Raw genomic sequence first — 25,736 nt, 5'->3', positions numbered from 1 at the left:
CATCTTTCATGTATATTGCAATCCCTTTCTTTTTTTTTTAATCTGCTGGTGCAGTAAATAGCTTCCCTAGTTTTGGGCAGTCTAAGTATCTTTCGTCTACTTTCCTTATGTGAGTTTCTTGTAAACATATTATGTCGGCATTTTGTTTGATTAATTTGGCTATTATCCTTTTCCTTTTTGTCGTCGAATTTAAACCATTTATGTTGATGGATAGAAGTTTCTTTTCCTCATCTATTTAGTTAGATCTGTTTCACTCTTTGTCTCGTGATAATTCCGCTCTCACCTTGTACTTGCTGTGGACTAGATTCTTCTCTCTCCTGAGGTGGGTAGTCATTCCTTTGGTTTCTTGAGGATCCTTCTTTATTTTTTCTGTGATGACTTTGGTCTTCCTGTGAATTTCTTTTTAATTCCTCCTTACTACATTAGTCTTCCATGCCTACTAGTTGTTCATAAAAGCCTTGAGCCTTTTCCATAGAATCTATTTTGATTTTCCTTTCTTTCCATGATACTAACATCCCCTCCGGGATTAACCATTTGAATAGAATTCTTTTCTGATTTAGCTAGAAATTTGTAGTCTCGTAGTCTCGTCTTATTTCCCTAACTTTCCTTGGAATTTGCTTAAGGATCAAAATTTCTTTGCCTTTATACATAATTGTTCCGTCTCTAGGCATCCAGAATATTATATCTCGAACACTCCTTCTAGCAAAATGAATGTGGACCTCTCTCAGGCATTTATGACGTCTCGCATAATTGGTGCTGACCCTGTAGACTTCATCAAATTCCCTGAGTATATCATCTTTGTCCTTTCCTAGTTGCCCGGCCAATATTTCTGCCATTAGCTGCTCCAGATCTTCTTCCTTGGATTCCTCAACGTTCTGCAATCTCAGTTATGCAGCCACCTTATCCACTTCTAGGTAGATCAACGAGTCTTCCATTTCTTTGCTCACATTTTTTAATTCTTCATCTACCCTTTCCAAATTCTTTTCCGTTCATTCCGTTCTTGTCTATTTCTTTTATCATTGTTTCATTTTTCTCAAGAGCTTGTTGTAGTGTTCCAATCTTGTCCTCTACCTTAAGAATGTCCACTTTCATCTCGGCTTTTACTTTTCCCATCTCTTCTTTTAATTTGCTAATATCCGCTCTTGTTTTGTTATGATTTTTTATCATTAGTTCTTGAAGTTTTGTCATTGATTCTTGTAGGGTTAGCAAAGATGATTGTATATTAGCGTTTGAGACATTAGTTTGTTTTTCCCCTGGTGGCGATTCTTCTATGGTTTTTTGGACTGTAGGCGAAGCTGTTGCCAGGGTGGTTGTTAAAGTCGGGTAGCCTTCCTTCCAGTTTTCAGGGCTGTGGTTGTTGTACAAATCATTTCTTTTAATATCTGTTTTTGTTGTTTAATTATATTAATTATGTTGTCCCAAATTACCATTCAATATTGTAACCCCTATATTAGAATTCCAATATCTAATTGCTTAGTCCACCTATCTACTGAGTAGTTGAATTCTGTACTCTTAATTAGTAACTAAAATATATAAATATATGTTATTTTGGATCTTAAGTCCTCAATCACATATATAATTTTGTACAATTTATATTCTAATACTATGCAACACTATACAACACTATATAACATTCCATATGATAGATATATATAATAATATGTCAAATCTAACCAAGTTTCAGTTTTGTAAGCTTATGGGTATTGTAAATATATATATTCTTAAGTTTTCACGGGTACTTACATGTATGGCATTCAGCTTTGTTCGGGTATTTTCCCACGTCATTGTAGTTGTGCTTTTAAAGTTGTATAGTGTTCATCTGTGAGTCAGGCTTTTATAGTGGTTTCAGATTTAAATTTGGGGCAGCCTATTGCTGTGCCAGAATGGTTTGTTCTTCACCCTGATTGGTTGGGAGTCTTGGTCTGTGTTTGTTGGTCTTGGAGTTTCCTGTGTTCTGCTTGATTGGTGTTTCTAATATCTTCTGTCTGTTTTTTGGCTCTTTTTGTGTCTTGATTGGCTGGCAACATTGTGTTACTTTATTGGAGCCTTTAGTGCAGCTTGGCTCAGGGTAAATGGACGGCTATCATTTGTTAGGAAGCTAGGTTTCATCTGGGTGCTGGGTTGGGGTGTGTTTGAGCTGGAGGTATCGGGGGGATCTGTCTGTGCCCAGGTGTTTGCCTGGCTTGTGGTGTGGAGATTTTTTTGTTTGGGAGTGCAGGCTTCCAAATGATTGACAGTCTGGTGAAATCATCTCTTCTATTTATGCTTTCTGGTCTTTTTTCAATCTCTATGGCTTCTCTGATGATTCTGTGGCTGGGGTTTTCTATAGTGGCTAGGGTTTTGGTGCCATTGAAGTTGATGCTATGACCTGTGGCTTCCATGTGTTGGACTAGTGAGGAAGTGTGTTCCAGCTTTTTGACTGCATTTTTGTGTTCATCCAGGCGGGTACTTATTCTTCTATTGGTCTATTGGTCCAATGTATGTGGCTGGGCATGATGCACAGGGGACTTCATATATGCCTTGGTTTTCCATGTCAATTTTATCTTTGGGGTTTCTAAGGATGGCTGCTATTTTTCTGTCTGTTTTGAAGGCAGTCTTGGTGTGATGTCTGTGCAGTATCTTACTAATTTTGTCTGTAGTACCTCTTATGTAGGGCAGGACAAGTTCACCATGGAAACAGAAACAAACAAACTACTACCATTCCTAGATGTACTAATCTACAAAAAAACAGATGGCACACTACGACACAACGTATACCAGAAGAAAACCCACACTAACTGCTACCTCAATGCCCAATCCCACCACCACCCAGCACAGATAAACTTCGTGGCCAAAACACTAATTACTAGAACCAAACTCCTAGCAGACAAGACACACATTAAGACTGAACTATGGTACTGACAGCCAACGGCTTCCACAAAAGCAAAATCACTGGCTTGATCCACAAAAACACACTGAGACATAATGGAGACCTAGAAGATGAACAGACTTGTGGAACAGCTGTCCTGTCCTACATAAAAGGTTATAATCACACACTAAATTATGCTATTATAGTATTAAATATTTAATATTAATATTAAATCTTATACTTATTGATTATATAGTTCTTAACCCTCTTGCTATTTTCCTTATCAAACAGGTCGAGGTATGACTATCCCTAATATTGTAAATTATTCAAAAGAATTAAATCAGTTATCCAACAGTTCAGTATAACAATCAGTATTCCTTTCCTCAATAGATAAATTTATAATTGTTATAGAGAGAAAGTGAAAAGAAAGAAAGAATTCATCATCACACAAAAAAAATTGTAAATAGTAGATAAGGTAAGAAGTTAAACAGAGTAATACCAAGGGAAGAGAGAAAAAAAAGAGGGGAGAGCAATAAGAGGACAGATTTTTAAAGCCAGTTTTTAGTCCAACGTTTCTAGGATTCTGTACTTTACTTCAAACACACTGGAAGTAGGTAGGCAAAAAGTGCTGAATAATAACTGCCAGCAATCAGTCTCCTCCGAAGCTTCCAAATTATTATTATTATTTTTTTTATAAATGTTTCTAAGTTCAGTACATTAATTTCCTTCATGTACAACCTCCACTTTGGTTAGTATAGATAAGATAAAGCTCTCCTCAGGATCAATTAAAGGTCTATTAAAGGTCTGTTAAACGGATAGTGTTTAATATTTTGTTGCAATGACTTCGGAGTTTCTATGTATCTCGTATGGTGCCGCGTTACCCTTTCTTCACCAACCTTGCTCCTCTTAACGTCTTTATCCTAGGAAGTCCATCAAAATAATAGTCCACTCAAGTATTCAAAAATTCTCCACCACTTTCCGACTCTTCCCAACAGTTTCTTCCTAACTTTGTAGTCTTCTCCTTTCAATCATTGTAATCCACACTTTCACTTCAGTCTGCCAAACCTTTTCACCCATGCTTGCCTGGCTTTCACTTTTTTAGCCGCTTTTCTTTCAGGCTTCTGACAGACACTAGCATGAAAAATCACTTGCCGATCTAACTCTCCACCGTTAAGCTCTTCCTGCCACCTCTTTCTCCACCGATCTTACGAACTGTAACTTACTCACTTTGGAGTCATCATTGACAGGAGGCTGACTCTTGCACGCTGGGCTCTGGAGGTCTTATCTTTGCTGCCAGGGGGTTTGCCTTCCCCCACACTGCTGCTCAAGTTCCCCCACACTGACACAAATCTCTCTGGGATTCAAGTATCCCCTGGGGATCGCACCAACTGCAAGAACAGATAAGCTGAAACCGCAGATGGGCTTCTTCACCTCTGCACGTCCTTATCTTGCCACCAGAAGTCAAGATTTGCAACTCTTAATAGCTTTTTGGCAATGCTGTTACAGTGAGCTCTGGTACTTAGGTGGTTTGATATGAGTACTCCAAGGTCCTTGATAGACTGAGGGTCATCAACAAGGTAATATCCACCTAACTTGTATTTGGTGTACTGATTTTTTTTTTTTTACCAATGAGTAGGACAGAGCATTAGTTTGTTGAGATTTGGTGTTGCCAATTGTTTGACCATTCAGACACATAACCAAGGTCGCTTTGAAGGACAATAGCATTGTCAGTCGTGTTGAATAGTTTTACATCATTTGCAAAGAGGATGCAGTGGCTTATAAGGTGATCGCAAAGGTCATTTTTATAGAGCCGTGATGGCTAACCATTCCTCCTTGCATGCCAAAAGGACCCATAAGGCAATTCACACAGGTGGCCTACTCCCCCTGAGCATGCATGTGTGACCCCCTGTGCACTTTGAACATTTCTGTGCATGTATGCGTCTCCTGCATACTCCCCACTTCCCGCACATGCATGGCAGCTACCCGATGATCAGCAGTGGACCTGCTCTGGAGCGATGGCTCACATCAGAGATGGCTCTTCATGCTACTTCCAACACTTGTGCCATAGGTTCACCATCACGGATATAGAGTATAAAGAGTGTGGGTCCTAGAACACTGCCTTGCGGGACACCACTGTTAACTAGAGCAGAGTTTGATATAGCGCTGCCTATTTTTACTATTTCTTGCCTGTTTGACAGGAAAGCAGTAATCCAGTTAGGAAGGGATCAAAAAATTCATAAGAGTTTAATGTTAACAATAGTTTGTCATGTACCACTAAATCAAAGGCTTTGCAGAAGTCTATGTAAATTATTTCTATTGCTTTACCCTGGTCAAGTAGAGTAGACATTGTCCATTCTGTTGCTGAAGTTATATTTCCTGCAATCAACTTTGGTACGATTAACCTTGAGTTTGTATCTATTGTTTGCTCTAGTTGAAGCTGAAGTATTCATTGACAGGTAGGACATTGCAGTGTATGATTTTATATACCATGCTTAAATAGGACCAAAGGCGGCATAGTTCTAGGTTTTCTAGGTCTAGAATTTTGAGTCTGGTGGCATAAGGTATTCTGCCACAAGTAGAGGAGTGGAGAACTCTTCTTGTGAAATATTTCCGGACTTTCTTAACTGTGTTAATATCAGATGCGTAATGTGGGTTCCAGACTGATGAGCTGTATTCGAGTATTAGTCTAGCAAATGTTTTGTATGCTCTAGTTAGTAGTGTGTTATTACCAGAGAAAAAGCTACATAAGATTAGGCTAACAACTTTTAATGCCTTTTTGGCTATGTGGTTACAGTGGGCTCTAGCACTTAGGTCATTTGAGATGAGAACTCCAAGATCCTTGACAGAGTTTGCATCATCAACAAGGTCTTGACTATTCAGCCTGTATTTTATTTTCTGATTTTTTTGCCCATATGTAAGACAGAGCATTTATTTGTTGAGATTTGAAGTTGCCATTTGATTCACCATTCTGATAGATAGTCAAGGTCTTTTTGAAGGGTAGTAATATTGTCTGTGGTGTTGAATAGCTTTACATCATCAGTGAAGAGAACGCAGTTGCTCTTGATATGATCACAGAGGTCATTTTTGTAGAGTATGAAGAGAGTTAGTCCTAGAACAGTGCCTTGGGGGACATCACTGTTGACAGGTACAGAATTTGATAGGGCACTCCCAATTTTGACCATTTGTTGTCTGTTTGACAGGAATACTTTTACCCAGTTATGTAGGTGTCCAGAGATACCATAAGATTTTAGTTTTAGGAGTAGTTTGTCATGTACCACTGAATCAAAGGCTTTTACTTTTCAAAATGTGATGCACAAATACCCACCAAATCCTCAAGTCTGATTCAAACACTTCACCTCAGCTCCACATTCCATTCCTTCCTCACTTCTAGACTATCTTAACTATTGAATTTTAAAAATCAAAGCTTTTACTTCAAAGCTTCTTTCATTTTGGTTGCCACATCATAAAAAAGGTGTTGTGACTCAACAAAGAGTTCAGGGAACAGCAATCAAGATAATTAGGGGACTGCACACTAAAACATATGAAAAATAATTGCAGGAATAGGGAATATATAGTTTAATAAAAAGAAGGAGCAGAGGTGACAGGAGGAGTGTTTCAATATCTCAGGGACTGTTACAAAGAAGAGGGAGTCAATCGATTCTGCAAAGCCCCTGAAGGCAGGAAAAGAAGCAACGGATAGAAACTAATCAAGGAGAGAAGCAACCTAGAACTAAACAGAAACTCCCGACAGTTCTAACAATTAATCAGCAGAATGGCTTGCCTCCAGAAGTTTTGAATGTTCCAACATTGGAAGATTTTAAGAAGAGATTGGACTACCGTAACTTGTCTGAAATGGCATAAGGTTTCCTGCTTGAGCAACAGTTGGACTAAGGGTTAGACCTCAAAGGTCCCTTCCAACTCCGGTATTCTGTTTATTTTTTTTTCAGAGAAGTGCTTCAGAATATAAGTGCTTTCTTTATTTCTCTAATACTCATTAAAGCAGAAAGATAAGTCATTTTAGACATGGAGAAAAACATTATGAAATACATGTATCTAAATCCAATCCTTGTCACATTCTAAGATTATAGAACTAACTGAAATTCTTCTTGCAGACCTTTGCCTAAAAACTTACTGCATGTCCTGGCCTTCAATTTTGCCATTCAGGAGATCAACATGAATGAGAATTTGTTACCCAACATCACCTTGGTCCCCAAGATATATGAGAATGGTTTTCAGGCAGTAAAAGCCTCTGAGAGCATTTTGCCTCTATTCTTTGTGGAAAGTCACTGTCCCCTCAATTACAGGAAGGAAAAGGGCCAAAACATCATGGGCATCATTGGTGATCTTCCTTCGCAGAATACCATCCAGATGGCCAACATCTTAAACGCCTACAAAATTCCACAGGTAGGTATCTGGGCTCACAAATGCACAAGAAGAAGGAAAGGGTGATAGTTTAAAAAAACTATCTGAGGACTAAAAGTAAGAGCAAGCCTTCAGATAACATATTGGGGGACTTGTTTGGGGTAGTTTTTATTTATTTATTTTATCAGAGAAATGCAATGGATCAACTACTATGTAAGAAATGGTTTTGCTGTCATTCTTTCTATCTTCATTCTTCTTATTCTCCTCTTCCTCTACATCCTCCTCCTCTTTTATCACTTCAGGTGTCGAGAGAGACATTCTCGCTCTTCTGGCAACCTTAGCCATTGTTAATTGGTATTGTCGTAGTAGGTCTGATGTTGTCTCTCCATCTTCTGGGTGCGCCTCATGTTATTTGACTTTCTCCTCTTTTTGTTTATGCCACAACAATATATATTTATCAGTAAAGTAATAGATGCGTTAATCTTATATTATAAAATGCAAGATGAAAGTTTTTGAGTATCACTATGGGTAATTAATATTGTCCAATCCTTAATCCTCCTCTCTTGTTACTCATTCCTATCTGCTGTCTATTTCTACGTAGTAAAATCAAAGATGGAGATGACTCTGTCTAAAAAGTGATGAATGGAATACTATTGATGGTCTGGTTACAAAACCTCTCAGGAAAGACTTGTTGATCCTCAGATTTAGTATTTATCTCTCCCATCAGGATTTTTATGGAAATAAGGTCAAAAAGAAATGTGCTTACTTCCTCCTTTTTGACATGTTTGCAAAAAAAGTACCTAGTCTAAAAACACATCATTATTATTCCCATTCTGCAGCTCAGTTATGGCACTTTTGACCTTGCATTGAGTGATAAACAGCAGTTTCCTTCTTTCTTCTGGATGACTCCAAATGAAAACCTCCAGTATGCTGGGATTATTCAGATCTTGAAATATTTTGGATGGAATTGGATTGATTTGCTCATCCCAGAAGATGCCACTGGAGAGAGATTTCTCAGAATTCTAAGACCAAAATTCATCCAGAGTGATATTTGCATTTCTTTAATTCAATTTGTTCCAAGAGTGACCAATTATGACACCAGTACTTTACAAACGAATAATCTAAATAAAATAGAACTTTCCCTGTGGTATAGTAAAACCAATGTAATACTAGTTTATGGGGATGTGCAATCTATTGAAGGGATACAAATAATTCTTGAATGGTATGAAATTAGTAACAGATTCCCAATAGAGAGGGTTTGGGTCATAAGTTCTCTCTGGGATGTCACTTCTGTCTTTGAGCCACAGAAATTCACCACATTGTCCTTCAATGGGAGCTTGTCTTTTGCCTTACACACAAATAGAGTACCAGGCTTTCAAAAGTTCCTTAAGAATCTAAACCCATATCAGTCTAAAGTGTATTTCCTACCTATATTCTGGAGTGCTGCATTTCTCTGTTCATTTCCAACGTACAATATATATGCACCAGGCAAAGGAAATTGCACTGGGAAAGAGAATCTGGAGAGTCTCCCTGGAACTATTGTTGAAATGGAGATGTCTGGCCAGAGCTACGGTATTTACAATGCTGTCTATGCTCTAGCACATGGTCTCCATGCTATGTATTCATCCAGAGCCAGGCAGAAGGCAACAGGCAATGGAGAGAAGTGGAATTTGCTGAAAGTCCAACCTTGTCAGGTGAGTTATGATTCCTTCTAATTTAATGGGAATGTAGCCATAATAATACTGTTATTTCAATTTTTACAAAACTTACTAACAGTATATTTTAACAAATGAAGGTGAATATATATAGGATCACGAGGAGAGATGGAATTTGGGTAGGTCAATGGAACCAGAGATTTACTCTTTGGAGGTTTCAGATTCATGCTGGAGCCCATCTTCAGGGAATTTCTCTCTACTGAAATGTGTGATTTGGGCTGTTATGTGAGTTGTGTTTATGTGGTTCTGTTGGCTGATTGGTGTGTCAATGGCTGGCAATTGGCTGTCTTTTCCTTGTGCTACCATGCCCTCCGCTCCTAAGCCTTTGATTATGTGATGGTAATTCAGCATTCCTATTAACTGACAAGAGGCCTGTTTCCCAGGCTTTTATCATTTCCCTGGCTAGTTTTCTACCTGCCTGGTCAATGATTTTAGATGCTCCAAAATTAAATGTGTGTTCTTGTTCACTGCAATGTGAGGCTTACAGATGAGGTCTCCTCATCTGACTGTTTGCTTGTGTTCTTGTAATCTGGTAGCTAGGATCCTCTCCATTTATCCCACATAGTCATGGGGCAATCCAGGCAGGGATCCAGTAGATTAATAAAGGAATGCAATAAGGTTTGCCTGGCATGATCTGTTTTTCACAAACCCATGTTGGTTTTTGGTTATGACTTTTTTTGTCTCTAGGTGTTCACAGATTCATTCCTTGACTACCTTTTCCAGACTCTTCCCTGGTATTGAGGTGAGGTTGATAGATCTGTAGTGTCCTGGATTAATCTTTTTTCCCTTTTTTGAAGATGGGAACTACATCACCTCTTTGCCAGTCCTCTGATAGTTCTCTGGTGCTCCAGGATCATGTCTGCCAGTATCTTCAGAACCTTTGGGTTTAATCCATCTGGCCTGGGTGATTGAAACTTGTCTAGGGTGGACAAGTATTCTCTGACCATTTTCTTATCTATTTTAAGTTGTGTTCCTAATCCAGTGATGGCTAACCTTTTCAGCTTGGTGTATCAAAAATTGGGAAAAAGTGTAGCCTTCCTTGGGTCGTGTGTCACTTCAAGAAATATAAATAATTTGGTTTATGACGGACTGGGCTGGGGTGATCACACAGGGCTGTGAAACTCATCTCCCTGGTCTCAGGGCTGCAGGTGCAGGATGTGGGGATTGGAAGGCCACCTTACAGGGCTGTGAACCTCATGGATCTCCTTTCCTCCTGTAGCGTTCCTGAGGTAATGAAACTGACAAACTTCAGTTTATGGCGGTTAAACCTGGTTCTCTGCTGCAAAGATCTTGCGGCAGCAGTAGACACCATGCCTCCACGCAACAAGCAGGGAGCAGGGATTGGACCAGAGCACAGGCAGCCTCTAAATGTGCAGGTTTTCCCCACACCAACAGGCGTGTCAGTCAAAGTGGCTCAGCGTGTCACGAGTGACACGCGTGTCATAGGTTAGCCATCACTGTCCTAATCTGTTTTTCACAGTTCTGTTTTTTATAGGTTGAGCTGTTTTTCCCTCTTCCACAGAGATAGATGCAAAAAAAAAAAATGAATTAAGCATTTCTTCTTTCTCCCTATTGCTCATCACTTTCTTGCCATTTTCTCCCATTGGTGGATCAATTGTTTCCTTGACTTTTTTCTGTTTTTTTACATGTTAATTGAAGTTTTTTTTTTTTTCACAAGACATAGTATATTTGGAGCCTTAGGTTTCCAAATTTCATTTTTCCAGACTTGGGCAGTTTACTGATATTCTGCCTTAATTGCGTTCCCCTTTTTCCAACTTTTTATACTTGTTCTTTTTGCCTTTTAAATTTATAATTTTTAGTTGTTTAAAGGCTTGGTGGAAACCTTTGAAAGTTCTTATTCCTGTGACAATTTAGATTTTTATTTACAGATATTATGCTAGATATATGGAAATAATTTTTTTCCAGTGGCCCTCTGTTTCCTTTCCAATCTTCAATCCAAAAAACCCTCTCAAATCAAGTAGAGGATTTCCATTTTCACAGAATTTTGTAGTTGAGTAGTAGAAGAAAATTTTACAAAAATAGAGAGCAGGAACAACTTTTCAAAATATAAAAATAATCAATGAAATTGAAGACAGGAGTAGGATACAGTGGCAATAATTGTCTTCTCTAAGGTATGTTTGATGTAAGCATTTTCTGTCCCATACCTGAAGAAAAGTTGATTTAATCTGCCAAGGTCATAACAGAACTTCTTAAGAATGTTTTCAGGAACAGAACTCCAGTAAATATGTTTTGTTATGATATCCATTATTGTCGCATTGAGTGACCGGTCTGTTGTTTCGGCTTTCTGGTTGATTGCTGAATTCCTCTCAGAGAATAACCCTCGCAAGGGTGAATTAGTCCTCGCAAGGACGAAGTTTAAAGTAACCCTCGCAAGGGTGAGAAAATAGCCCTCGCAAGGGCGAGATAGCGTGACCCTCGCAAGGGTGAGGCTAGGCAAGACTCTCACAAGAGTGATTGCCAAGCAAGCGCAAGAAATAAAACACACAAAACACAAATGATCTTTAAAATGAGGCAACACTTTGAGCCTGGGGGAGATGGGATTCCCCGGCTGCCTGGAACAGATGGAAAATGTCCGGGCTTCTGGGCTTTTTTTGCTCCTCTCTTTTTTCCCCAGGCTTTTAGCTGTCCTCTTTTATTGTGCTAATTCAAGGGAGGAGGTGAGAGAGGAATTTTACAGGAAGAAAAAGAGATACAATGTTAATCTTTTAGACCAGTCTACGTGACATGAGCCACGTACTCTGTAGCTGCTATTTTGTAACTGCTATAGACAGGCATATCTTCTTTGAATACACATTCTTTGTCTGCAGTTAATCTTTTATTAACTCCCTTCCTGTCAGTGCTTTCCTTCTATAATGTTCTGAACTGAACACGTGCTTTTTTGCAAGATTTCTTCCTAAAAAAAATAAAGGACAGAGCCAATGTAAAATAGTCACAATTCCTCCTTTTCTTTATTTTTTGTGCTCATGACTCTAGGTAGAGTTCTTTCTCTTCCAGAGTAGTCTCACAAGGTGGCAACAAGCCCTTCGGTTTGTTGATGCCTTGCTGAACCAGCTCATACGAGGAGAAGTCCTCATCCCCTGAGTCATGGCTGGACCGAGTTAAGAAATTTTCTTTGGGAGAAAAGAAGTTATTAATGTCTATTTCCTTCTCTGACTCTTGGTCAGAGTACCATTCCAACAGCGGTTTTTTGACCAGATCTTTTGATTCAATGCTGGATGTAAGAAAGCTAACTGTTTTTTGAGTATTGTTAATTTCATTGTCAAGTGTTTTCAAACGATCCCTCAATAATTTTAGTAAACGTCCTATTACACATGGACCAATAGTACATGCAAGAAGCAATAACACAAGAGGACCTATTAAGGCTGATAATAGTGTTGTTAACCAGGGAGAAAAATTAAACATGCTTTGATACCATGACTGTCCTTGTTGTCTTTCATTCTCTCTATCCTTCAATCATTTACGTAATTCAGCCATGGAATCTTTAACAATTCCTGAATGATCAGCATAAAAACAACATTCTTCTTTTATTGCTACACATAATCCCCCTTTGTTTAAAAATAATAAATCTAGACCTCTTCTGTTCTGAAGAGTCACTTCAACCAGAGATGAGAGAGAATTTTGAAGAGCAGTAATTGAAGTCCCTATTCATTTGAGATCTTCATCTATTTGTAAACTAAGAGTAGCTAACTGTTGATGACCAACAGCTAAAGCTGCTGCACCTGTGACTGCACCTGCTGCCCCAAGGCCTAACAATACAGATAGTGTTACAGCTGTTATTACTTCTCTTTTTTGATGAAGGGGAAATTGTGGAGGTTCAAGTTTATTAATAAGTTCTGACCCTGGATAAATTGTGATCTTTGGAATCAGTGTTACCTGAATGCAAAAGGATTTCTGAGCAATAAGAACATCACCATGAACACAAGCAGTTGCTCCTGTGGAGCATGCCCATATAGAATTATTACCTGGGATAAAGAATTGTCCTTTGAGACGAGCTGTGATATTGCCATTGGAGGTGGTGTATAGAGGACCATAGCCTCCAACGTTAAGGTCTAATCTTTCTTTTGGTAAATATACATCACAGTGATATCCAGATGAAACCTCCTGACAATATTGAGAGTGACTGGCAGGTATGTTTCCTAGGCAACATCCCTTACCTACTATGTCAGTGATAGTGATGGAGGAAGTATTCCATCTGCATTGTGTGTCACTGGTGGAGTTACTAATAGGTTCATTGGAAGCTACTGCTTCATAGAATGGTGGCAATTCAGATAAGCAAAGCCAACATTGATCAGTTTTGGATGAATCATTAAGTGTAGTTGCTAGCAATTTGTAAGAAGAATTAACCAATTGTACTAATGGATTCACCTGAATATTGGGTTTTTGTAGAAAGTTTGATTTCAAATTGTGATTGGGACCAATATCATAATTAGACATAGATATAGAAAGACGAATTGTAAAAATATTCCCTTCATCTCCTAGACCATCCCACTGACGTCCTCCCCAAGTAAACCCAACCATCCATTGTTTTTTTGTAAGTGTCTTTCCTTTTGCAGTAAATGTGATTCTGAGTGGATTTAGTCTCTGTCCACAACAAGGCCTTGAAGAGCAGGGAAGATGTTCTTGAGCACGGGTAATATGAATATAGTCATTTTTGGTAGGCGCTTCCCAGCAGATATGACCTGTGGATACACAACTCCATTTTTTACAATATCTGTCAACTACCCCACCGCAGGCAGCACGAGAAGCACCAGTACTGTGAGCAGGACAAAAATATAGTCTAAAGTTGTGAATAGGTGCTGGAGAACAGGAGCCTTGCTTGTCCCATATATCAGCTTGTAGTTCTTTATCTGCAAATTTTTCTACTCCTGTCCCCATTTCAGCAAAATCCATGAAAAGCTGAGGAAACCATGGCCATCTAGTATAATTAGTGGTGGTGTTTAAAATATTTCCTTGAAAATCAAGGATAGTCCAGGCATAATCTTGAGGTTGATGTTCATTTGTAGAAGGTTGTAAGCTTCGAGGAATGCGATGATAGCCAAATCTTGGAACAGCACGAGATGCAGACCGCTTAGAGATGGAGTTGTCAGCGATGAAGACAGGATACCCAAGATGGCGAGCTCGAATGGGAGCTGTAGTCTTACGATGAGTGTCATCAGGGATGAGGTGGCGTCTTCTCACGACAGGTGTTTTGTAGTGAACAGGAACCCAGGAAGATGAGTGATGCAATATGCATTTGGTGACATCACAGGGTGGAAAGCAGCAACGAAGATGCCATTGTAGTTTGTTTCCAGGAAAAGTTGTCTCAGAATTAGCTTGAGATGGCAATGTAGGAAAAGCAGAGGATAGTGGAGGAGATGCCACTGAAGGAGTGGAAAGTAATAGAACAGTGTGATTAAAGTATGTGTGATTGTGAGAAAATCCTAAGCAAGAATAAGATCCTATAGTAGATAGAGTAACATGTATAGTTAAAAATATTAAACAAGGAGAATAGTAATAGTGAACAGTAACGTCAGAAGTAGGCGAAAGAAAGCTACCATTGTGTTGGAAAACATAATTACATGCAGAAAGGAGATTATCTTTAAAAATAAAGGTAACAGTGTCAGCAAGAAAAGTAAAAATAGCATCAGGAGATGCCCTGAATTGAGAAAAGACAGGAAATATTGATATCAGAAGAAAAATTAGAGTTAGAGTTAGGTTTGCCATGGTAAGGTCTGACACAGCAAGCAGGAACCCAAAGCACTCGATCAGGAAGTTGGACAGCAGTGTAACCTTTTCCCCAGATGATGAGCTGTGCAGGACCTTTCCACGCAGGATCTGGAAGCTGTCTGAAATAAACAAGAGGACGGGAAGAGGGAACTACTGGCTTGGTGAAGTGGCAAGAAGCTGCTGTGGAAGAAGGAGAGCCAGTAAGATTAAGAAAGTTAAGAGAATAGAGAGTAATGTTCAAGATGTTTTGTAACGCTGGGAGGTTCGGGGCCTCAAGCCTTTTTTCCTGTTTGCCGATCAAGGGCATTTTTCAGAGTTTGGTTTGCCCTTTCCACAATAGCCTGACCTTGGCTATTGAAAGGTATGCCAAATTTAGGTGTGATGGCCCACTTATGGCAAAACTCAGCAAAGGGAGAAACTGACATAAGCAGGACCATTATCTGTTTTGAGAATTTTGGACATCCCAACGTTACGAATGACCGAATACAGTGATTAATAACATTTTTAGTAGCCTCTCCTCTTTGTAATGTTGCCATAATAAACCCTGAATATGTATCAACTGATACATGAATGTATTTCCAGGGAGCAAAGGAGGATAATGAGTTACATCCATTTGCCATGTATCACAGGCTTGAGTACCCTAGGATTAACACCTTCAGGGATACCTTTGGCCTGCAAGCTACATGTTGGACATTGTTGAATTATTGCTATGGCTTCTTGATACGTAATCCCAAATTGCTGTACCAAGGCCTTCTTATTTTGATGGAAATAGTCATGACTCTCCCCAGCTGAAAGCTGTTGTGGAAGAGGAGAGGAGACCATAATTTTACAAGCCTCATCTGCCATATGATTGCCTTCTGCCAGGAATCCAGGCAATTGCTGATGACTTCTGATATGAGCTACAAATAAAGGTTTCCCTCGCTTTTCAGCAGTGTCTGAAGCTGTAAAAAAGTGTCATGAGAGAAGGAGGGGTAACAGGAGAAATATATGCATCGAAAATATGAGCAACCATCTGAGTAACATACATGCTATCAGATATTACATTTAAAGATTCCTGTGGAAAAAGAGACAAGGCCAAAGAAAAAGCAGCTAACTCAGCTTGTTGTGCTGAGTTCTGTGGGGCAGTTAAGCATTTGTTCCATTGAGCATTTTCACACCATGCACATGCTCCAATATTTTTGAACCATCAGTAAAGACAGTTAAGCCTTCCTTCAATGGCTGTTGGACAAAAGGTGATTGTAAAACAAAAGAACTGTCTTCAACACCTGCAGTCGTGAATCAGATGGAAGGTGGCATGACATTGGCCACACCAATCTTCCAATGCATCCTGCAGTGTTGTGGAAGTCTGAAAAAGAGGTTCCCATTGACTAATCTTAAAAGGAATATACAATGTAAAAATATCCATTCCCATCAGGGCTTTGGTTCTCTTGCGCCCTTTTTGTATAAGAAAAGCCATTTGTGCTGCTTTGGTAAAAATAGAGGTTTTGGAGTATGTGGTAGGTGTAACCATTCCAAGAAATGAAGATTTTTTGCATTAGATACTTGAACAATTATTGCAGTCAGTAATTGATGAGTGGAAATAATAGCAAGAGAAGGTAGTGTGTCTGCAAGTGCACGGTTTACCCATTGAGTTGCTAGGGCTGTGTTTACTTGCTTTAAAGCTTCTAGATGCTGAGCTGAAAGATAGACCTTATCTGCAGGGTTTTTTAATCCTACTAGTGCTTGAAAAAGTGGTGATAGCATCTGTGTGGTTAGAGCAAGATATGGTCTAGCCCAGTTAATAACTCCCAAGTACTGCTGTAATTGAACCAATGTGGTTGGCTGTGGAAGTGTGAGTGAAGGAACATGTGGAGATGCTGAGGAAGCTAAAACCTTGTGACCTAAATATTGCATTGGGTAGTGAGACTGGATCTTTTCAGATGCTATATGTAACCCTGCTTTTGCTAATGTGGTCAAGAGGATCGGAAAAGTTTTTTGTACCGTCCCCTTTGGCCCATCAGCTGCAATTAAGATATCATCCATGTAATGATATACAAGAAAATTAGGAAATTGAGATCTATAAGGATGCAGAGCCTCATTGACAAAATATTGACACATAGTTGGTGAATTAAGCATACCTTGTGGAAGAACTTTCCATTGATACCTAGATGTGGGTTTAGAGTTATTGAGTTCTGGCACTGTAAATGCAAAGATGATTCTATCCTTTTGTGCCAGAGGTATAGAAAAGAAACAGTCCTTTAAATCTATTATTATGAGATCAAATCCAGCTGGGATCAAATTAGGATTAGGCAGACCACACTGCAGTGGCCCCATAGGTTGAATAATCCTATTCAAGGCTCTAAGATAAAAAAACTATGGTATCTGAATATAAGCTTGAAATTGAGAAAGTAAATCACGTCCCCAAAGATTGCAATGTAGAGGAAGGATATAGGGTTTAAGATAAGCAGTTAAGGTAGAATGCTCAGTAGAAGCAGAAAGCCAATGAGAGCTGACCTTAGCAGCTTGAGCACCACCTACGCCTTGCACTGAAGAAGCTTCTGTGAGAGACCAAGAAGAGGGCCATTCATTAGAACGGATAACAGAAACATCTGCTCCGGTGTCAATCAGACCTTCAAAAATTCGACCATTGAGTGTAACAGAAAGAGTTGGTTTTAAAGCTTGAACAGGTTGCTGCAATGCAAACAAAGAAAGAGGTTCAAAAAGAGGCAAAATTATAAGTGTAGCAACTACTGTCCCTTTTTTAAAGAAAAGCAACGATCTCCTATTGCAGCCAATGCAAGATTATTAAGAGCAGAAGAATCATATAAGTAAGGAGCTGCAACCACACCCTCTATTGTAAGAGAAGAATTGGGAATAAGCAAGACAGGTGTGGAAGGAGGAAGAGGTTTGAAAAGCGTTGCAGTTAAAGGAAGAGTAAAAACAGCACCAGGATCATCATACACAAGATCCTCTAACAATACCACAGGAAACGCTTGTGGCAGTTAGTTCAGCCTTTGTGGCGGGCTAGCTGAAGACCCCTCAATTAGTTTCCCGAAGGCTGTGAAGGAGAAGGATTAGAATAACAATTTGAAGCCCAATGATAGCCTTTCCTGCAGTGAGGACAGATAGTTTTTGGCTTAGATGAAGAGGGTGGACCTCTGGTTTGGCCCGAAAAGCAGCTCCTCCCCTGGCTTACGACATTGATTTTTAAAATGTCACCGGCTTGCCACAGTTAAAACAATTGCCATTGCGTGTTAAAGCAAAAGCATCAGGAGGAGAAGTGGTAGCAGAATTAGGATTTGGTAATGAAGCTGTGATTGCTGTAGCAAGCATATCCATTTTATGAGTAGTCATTCCTACAATTCTACAGAGTTGTAAAAACTCAGCCAAAGTCACTCCTGGCTTATTAGAGACTGGCTGTAGAATTTTTGACAATCATGATTAGCATTTGAATAAGCCAATTTTATAAGTAATTCTTGTTTAGCAACAGGATTATCTATCTGTCTATCTAAGGCTGTCTGAAGCCGACTTATGAATGAAGCATAAGGTTCTTCAGGTTCTTGCATAATTTTTAAAAATGCTTGAATGGACTGAGAATCTGAATCATCCACTCGCTTTAAAGCATTCATAGCACACATATGAATAATGGCAAAGCTACGACGAGGAGAATTTTGTTGTTGTGCTAGAGTAGAAAATTGACCTTTCCCCAGTAACTGATTTTCAGTTACTCCAGCAGGCAAACCCTGCGGATTTCAGCCTCAATACCTTTTTCATATTCAGATTGCCACACAACATATTGTGCTGGAGTCATAAGCATAGAAAAAGCATTTTCCAATCATACAATAACATAACTGTATTAGCTGTAACCAAAGAATCAAGTATTCCCTAGTAAAAGGAGAATGCAATCCATAAGTTGTAACTGCATCTTTTATATTTTTCAAAACTTTAAACTCAATGTTACTATGAACATTGCCTCCTCCCCCAGGGATGATAGTCATAGGATAAGTAGAAGGTTCTTCTGTTTCTAAAGATAGAGGTGATGACAAAAGATTAGTTATGATTCCTCCCATAGGATTCATAATAGGAGAATCAGAAAGAGAAGAAAGAGCAGAAGGAGGAGGGGAAGAAATATCTGAATAAGGAGGTGGTAGGGAAGAATTTGATTCCAAATGAGCTGCAAGAGGCTTAGAAGTTTTTGAATTAGAAGAGTGGGAGTCAGAAGAAACAGGAGAAAAGGAATTTTCAGGAAGACTAGAAGGAGGATAAATAGTTGTTATAGCAGCCATTATTGCTCTCCAAGAAATAAGTATATCCATGGGAGCCCTGGGAACTTTATGTAAATATTTTCCTAATTTTTCCCAGTGAGAATGGCTAAGAGTTCCAGCAGATGGATAGGCTGGACAGTGTGCTTCAATATAAATTATAAATTTATTTAAAGATTTTTTTGAAATAGGGTACACAGTGGTACCATTGGTTTTTTGAAAGGAATTAGCTTTCTTCACTAGATTATAAAGTTCGTCCCTATGCCCTGACGAAACTTGAGAAATCGAGGTGCCCATACTTACTTTTTTGTCGATGTAGCCTATACCAGGCGAAGAAGAATGAAGTGAAGAAGATGCACTTCTAGACAAAAGTCACACCCTGGAACCAGAAAGGCGAAGGGATCCCGGACGATTAGAGATCCCGGACGAGCCCCCAGCTGTCGCGTTGAGCGACCGGTCTGTTGTTTCGGCTTTCTGGTTGATTGCTGAATTCCTCTCAGAGAATAACCCTCGCAAGGGTGAATTAGTCCTCGCAAGGACGAAGTTTAAAGTAACCCTTGCAAGGGTGAGAAAATAGCCCTCGCAAGGGTGAGATAGCGTGACCCTCGCAAGGGTGAGGCTAGGCAAGACTCTCACAAGAGTGATTGCCAAGCAAGCGCAAGAAATAAAACACACAAAACACAAATGATCTTTAAAATGAGGCAACACTTTGAGCCTGGGGGAGATGGGATTCCCCGGCTGCCTGGAACAGATGGAAAATGTCCGGGCTTCTGGGCTTTTTTTGCTCCTCTCTTTTTTCCCCAGGCTTTTAGCTGTCCTCTTTTATTGTGCTAATTCAAGGAAGGAGGTGAGAGAGGAATTTTACAGGAAGAAAAAGAGATACAATGTTAATCTTTTAGACCAGTCTACGTGACATGAGCCACGTACTCTGTAGCTGCTATTTTGTAACTGCTATAGACAGGCATATCTTCTTTGAATACACATTCTTTGTCTGCGGTTAATCTTTTATTAACTCCCTTCCTGTCAGTGCTTTCCTTCTATAATGTTCTGAACTGAACACGTGCTTTTTTGCAAGATTTCTTCCTGTGGAAAAATACAGGACAGAGCCAATGTAAAATAGTCACACATTATATATAACAGACTGCCAAAAAGAAGAGTGTATCAATCCAATCTCCAAAGCACCTGAAGGCAGAACAAGAAGCAATGGATAGAAACCATTGAAGGATAAAACCAACCTAGAACGAAGGAGAAATTTCTTGACAGTTAGAACAATTAATCAGTAGAATGACTTGCTTCAAGAAGTTTTGGCTCCTCCAACACTGGAGGATTTATAAGAAAAGATTGGACGGCCATTTATCTGAATTGGTATAGGGTTTCCTGCTTGAGCAGGAGATTGGACTAGAAGACCTCCAAGGTCCCTTCCAACTCTGTTATTCTATTATTCTGTTATATTACTTAACAATAATTATTATTCCTCATGAAATTCATATATGCAATATATCTAACAAAATCTCTATTAATAATACTTAAACATAAAATGTGAATGTAGTCCAGCAAAACAAAATTATTCCTTTGGAACATAAAAACAAATACTATTAACTCAAAAGTTTGGTTGTTCATTATAAATTAGTTGAGCACTATTTGGTAAATCACAGCATGGAACTGTACATTCTATTGACTGCTATTGACACTGATTTCTCACTTGACTCTCTTATCTTTTAGCTTCGTTTATTTCTGAAAAACCTCCATTTCAACAATAGTGCTGGGGAAGAAATAGCTTTCAATGAGAATGGAAACCTGGCAGCAGCATATGATATCATCAACTTGATTACTTTCCCCAATCGATCCTTTCAGAAGGTCCATGTTGGATGCATTGAACTTCAGAGTTCTCAAAAGGAAGATCTTACCATAAATACAACTGCCATTGTATGGAATCACAAATTTAAGCAGGTGAGTTAAACAAATCAACTAAAACATGGAGATATTTTCTCAATTTCTGGAATATTCATGGGGATAATTTCTTTAACTCATCTTAGAGTGGTTCCAAACTCATCTGATATCTTTTTAAAGATGTTAAAACACTTTTGTATCCTAGAAAAAAGAAGTTCTCAATTCTACGTCATACTTTCAGATTGTAGGGAAAGAGAGCTCTGCTCACTGGGATTCATGGCTTCTTAAAAGTTTAGTGAGGTGGAAGATTCACCTTTTGAAAGTTAACACTGAAGGGAAGATTTACCTTTCTCCTTTTAAAAAATATTAAAAATTGTAGTTACAATAATAGAAACAAGTAAAAGAAAGATTTTATCTAGAGATAGATAGAAAGAAAGATGGATGGATGGATGGATGGATGGATGGATGGATGGATGATATATAGGCAGGCAGGCAGGCAGGCAGACTTTCCCACTGTGTTTAATCTGACTTTTTAGTCAATGTTTGAATCAGATGAGAGACAAAGAATGAAAAAGTTCATACACCTATTTTCCGCTTCATGCTAATATAAACTCCGCATTTCCCTGGAGTTTTGCAGGAAATATTTCTCTTGCCAATATCATGTTTTGTTTCCCAAAGCCAATTCAAAAGTAGGGGGACAGCTGCTAGCCTTTTAGAAGTTTGGTGGGTATTTCAAGTGATGTGCTTTGAAAAATATAATAAATTTATTTTTTCAGAGAACTGATTAACTTTTCAGCAGACACAAGTGCTTGTGTAGTTTGAAATACAGGCAAGATTGGACTATTGTGCTATCCTATTTTATTGTTCATCACAAAATACTACAGACAAACTGTGGAAATAGACCAAAGTTGGACAATAACCAAGTCCTGTGCTTGCCACACCTGTGTCACTCTCCTAATTGGCAGGTGGTTTTTTTGATAACTGAGTATGCTCAGAGAAGCTGGACATGGAAAATCAGGATTTTTTGGATGTTAACTGCTCCTCTGAGTGAATCTAGCAATCACTCCTAGGAATTCCAAATTTTGCATTATTAGAAATAACAAGTGAAAATGACTGCTGACTGATTAATTCAAACCCTGATTGTAATCCATTTTAATTCCTTACTCTTGCCATTCCCATTAGACACCACCTTCTGCCACCTCTGTAGAAAGCTGCCATCCTGGACACCAGAAATTAATTAAGGAGGGGAAACAGGTTTGCTGCTATGACTGTGTTGAGTGTTCAGAGGGTAGCATTTCCAGCATGATTGGTAAGAAAAAATAAATCTATATTTCTTTAAAAATACATTGTACTCTAACCAAGTTTGGGTTCTTGAATATAGTTTTAAAGAAAAGCATAGTAGGATGACCTGGGGCATGGCACAAATGGAACTCATTCAGATAATAAATATTGGTTGCTTTATTAGCCCCAACTTTGCCCCCAGTGGCCTGATTACTTTCTGGTCTGGAGAAGAACTCTCCCACCAACCTGCAACAGCCTTTGGCTGCAAGTAGTCCAGTCCAAACATTGTAAAGAAAAAACTTTAAACTATAAATCCAGCAAGGCAAGATAGGGTAATAAATCCGGCAAATAAGGAGTTCCAGAAGTGAAATAACACAGCAGTAAATCAAACCAGTTGGGAGGATGCCAGGAACTCAGATAACAAAAGCCAACACTAGATAAACTCAACATTTGTTCCTGACAACTGCCCCGACACATCTACCTTTCCTTTAAACTCCATCCCCAGGTGTGCCTTGTGAAAGGAATCAGGGCTCTTTCCTCCCCCATAAGCCATTCAACTCACATTGCTCCCTTCTCCATTCTTTCCTGCGTGCCCTAGGATGAAGAGTGGGTGGGCCTTGTTCTTCTTTTGAACTGCCTCTCCCTTGTCCTACCTTTCCTCTGCTCTGCACAGCCTGACTTTGCCCTTCCCCAGTTTCTTCCCCAGCCAACCAAGCCACTTTCCTGCTCCTTGCAAACTATTTGCCTTCCACCTCGGATTCAAACTCAGATGGGGCCATGAAACATAGATTGATTGGGATCGCTCACTAGCCTTGTTCTCTTTCTTCTTTTTTATGTACAAACTTTTCTTTATTTAACTGTGTAATCTGTTGTTCAAGAAACATGATCTACTGAATACAAAAATATTTTTAAAATATTTTCTTAAAGCAAAATTTATAAAAGAGGTTTATTCTCTCTAAAAATTAAAAATTTAATTCAATTCAATATGTAGCATTTTTAGATTTTTTTTTTAAGATTCCAACCAATGTGAGAGGTGTCCACAAGAACAATATCCAAATGAGAAACACCATCAATGTATTCCCAAAATTATCACCTATTTATCCTACAAAGAAGTCCTAGGAGAAGTCCTGACTGGATTTGCTATTTCTTTTGCTGTAATCACAATTGTGGTGATGGGGACATTCATCTTCCACCAGAACACTCCCATCATCAAAGCCAACAATTGGGCTATCACCTGCACCCTGCTTTTCTCACTCCTGCTGTGTTTTCTTTGCTCCTTCCTCTTCCTCGGATGTCCAGGGACAGTTACGTGTGTGCTCCGGCAAGCAGTTTTTGGAGTTGTCTTCTCCATTGCGGTGGCTTGTGTGTTAGCTAAGACCCTCACTGTGGTTCTGGCCTTCATGGCCAGAAAGCGGTTCGCATGAGGTGGTGGGTAGGGAAAAGGCTCTCCATCTCAGTCATTGTTTTGTGCTCCCTTATTCAAACAAGCATCTGTGCTGTGTGGTTGGCCATTTCTCCCCCTTTCCCAGAGTTGGACATGCATTCCCAGATGGATGAGATCTTTGTGCAATGCAACGAAGGCTCCGAGATCATGTTTTATATTGTGCTGGGCTACATGTGGCTTCTTGCCCTTATCAGCTTTACGGTGGCCTTCTTTGCCTGGAAGTTGCCTGACACTTTCAATGAAGCCAAGCTCATCACCTTCAGCATGCTGGTCTTCTGCAGTGTTTGGGTGTCCTTTGTGCCCACCTACTTGAGCACTAAGGGGAAAATCCATGGTGGCTGTGGAAGTCTTCTCTATCTTGGCCTCAAGTGGTTGTTTATTAGGTTGCATTGGCCAAAGAATTTAATTTAATTTAATTTAATACCAATTACATTTTGGCTTGTATATTGCCCAAAGTGCTTTATAGCATTCTCTGGGTGGTTTACATTTATTTGCATACTGTGCCCAAAATCTGGTCCATCGTTCCATCCTCAGAAGGTTCAGTAAACCTTGAGCGCTTTCAGGATTGAAGACCAGGCTTTGGGCACAGTTTGCAAGCTAATTTCAACTTACTATGTCACCAGGGCTCTTAACAGAATGGAATGGAATGGAATGGAATGGAATGGAATGGAATGGAATGGAATGGAATGGAATGGAATGGAAGGGAAGGGAAGAGAAGAGAAGAGAAGAGAAGAGAAGAGAAGAGAAGAGAAGAGAAGAGAAGAGAAGAGAAGAAAAGAGTTGGAAGGGACCTTGGAGGTCTTCTAGTCCAACCCTCTGCCTAGGCAGGAAACCCTATACTATTTCAGACAAATGGTAATCCAACATCTTTTTTTTAAAACTCCAAGTGTTGGAGCATTCACAACTTCTGGAGGCAAGTTGTTCCACTGATTAATTGTTCTAGTTGTCAGGAAATTTCCCCTTAGTTCTAAGTTGTTTCTTTCATTGGTTTGTTTTCCCCCATTGCTTCTTGTCCTGCCCTTAGATGCTTTAGAGAATAGCTTGACTCCCTCTTCTTTGTGGCAGCAGATATTGGAACTCTGCTATTATGTCACCCCTAGTCCTTCTTTTCATTAGACTTCTTTTCATACTCACTTCCTGCAACCTGTTACTCGTATGTTTTAGCCTCCAGTCCCCTAATCATCTTTGTTGCTCTTCTCTACACTCTTTCTAGAGTCTTAATGTAAGAAACTTCATATATAAACAATAGCAAGGAGAAAAAATGTGCCCAACTTTTTCTAGATGAAGACTTCTTTGCCTTTGACTAATAAACTGGAAAGTACATTCAGAAATAAAGTGCTTGGGTTTTCCACAACTGATCCTGTTTATTAAATAAGATTTTATCTAATTTATATTTAGACTTAGACTTAAACTTAGAATATCTTTATTGTCACTTTAAATGTATCTTGAATTAAATAAGAAGGAGCAATTGGCAAGGAAAAGTAATGATTGATGTTGCTTGAGAAGGAATTAGGAGTAGTAGTTCAAAAATGGAAGTAGAAGGTTACCAGTGTGGATGAAAACTACTGCCCCTGATAAATTGGCATATATTAAAATGAAATTTTGTTATATACAGCTCTCAAAGAGTGATCACCTCCAATATACATTACATAGCATGATAAATAAATAAAATTAATAATAAATATGTATATACCCACATACCCCATATATTATATGACAGAGAGAAACAACACAGTATAGTTCGAATGTATACATGTACATTGTGAGAAAAATGAATCTTGCAAGTTTACCAGATGGATGGCATAGGGAACAAAGCTGTTACAGAATTGGATAGTTCTGCTAGAAACACTTCAAAACCTCCTCCCAGAGGTAAACAACAGACACAGATCGTAAAGTGGGTATGTGGGGTCTCTAACAATGCTTTAAGCTCTAAGCACATAGCACTTATAAGCAGTATCCTGAATGAGGGGAAGCGAGCTTTCTACAATCTTCTCGGCTGTCCTTACCACTCTCTTTATGGACTTTCTATCGGAGGCATTGCTACCTGTGCCAATCACAAATGCCATCAGTCTAATTGTGTAATGGTCAATCCTGTGTGTAATCTAAATAAGATTCCCACCCTTTTCAACATTGTACACAATAACACAATCAATTGAGACTCAGATGAAACAGATAAATTGCCAAGATAACCATAGAAACTGCACAAAGTAACCTTACAATATATATAA

General features: G+C 39.1%; 2 pseudogenes across 1 annotated transcript; one reads left to right on the top strand and one right to left on the bottom strand.

Moving 5' to 3' along the window:
• The window catches only part of LOC148124274 (vomeronasal type-2 receptor 26-like), a 125,241-nt pseudogene that overhangs the window by 88,447 nt on the left and 11,058 nt on the right, over positions 1-25,736 (bottom strand).
• LOC148124275 (vomeronasal type-2 receptor 26-like) lies at positions 708-23,914 on the top strand (annotated as a pseudogene). Its single transcript, XR_015740044.1, has 6 exons — positions 708-787; positions 6,961-7,252; positions 8,050-8,904; positions 20,616-20,843; positions 21,966-22,092; positions 23,079-23,914. The product of XR_015740044.1 is annotated as a vomeronasal type-2 receptor 26-like (transcript).

The sequence above is a fragment of the Pseudonaja textilis genome, chromosome Z (assembly GCF_049901715.1).
Source record: "Pseudonaja textilis isolate UNSWEBS1 chromosome Z, rPseTex1.2, whole genome shotgun sequence".
Lineage (NCBI taxonomy): Eukaryota > Metazoa > Chordata > Lepidosauria > Squamata > Elapidae > Pseudonaja > Pseudonaja textilis.
Note: the sequence above shows the minus strand (reverse complement) of the source record. Positions and strands in the feature narration are given on the sequence as shown.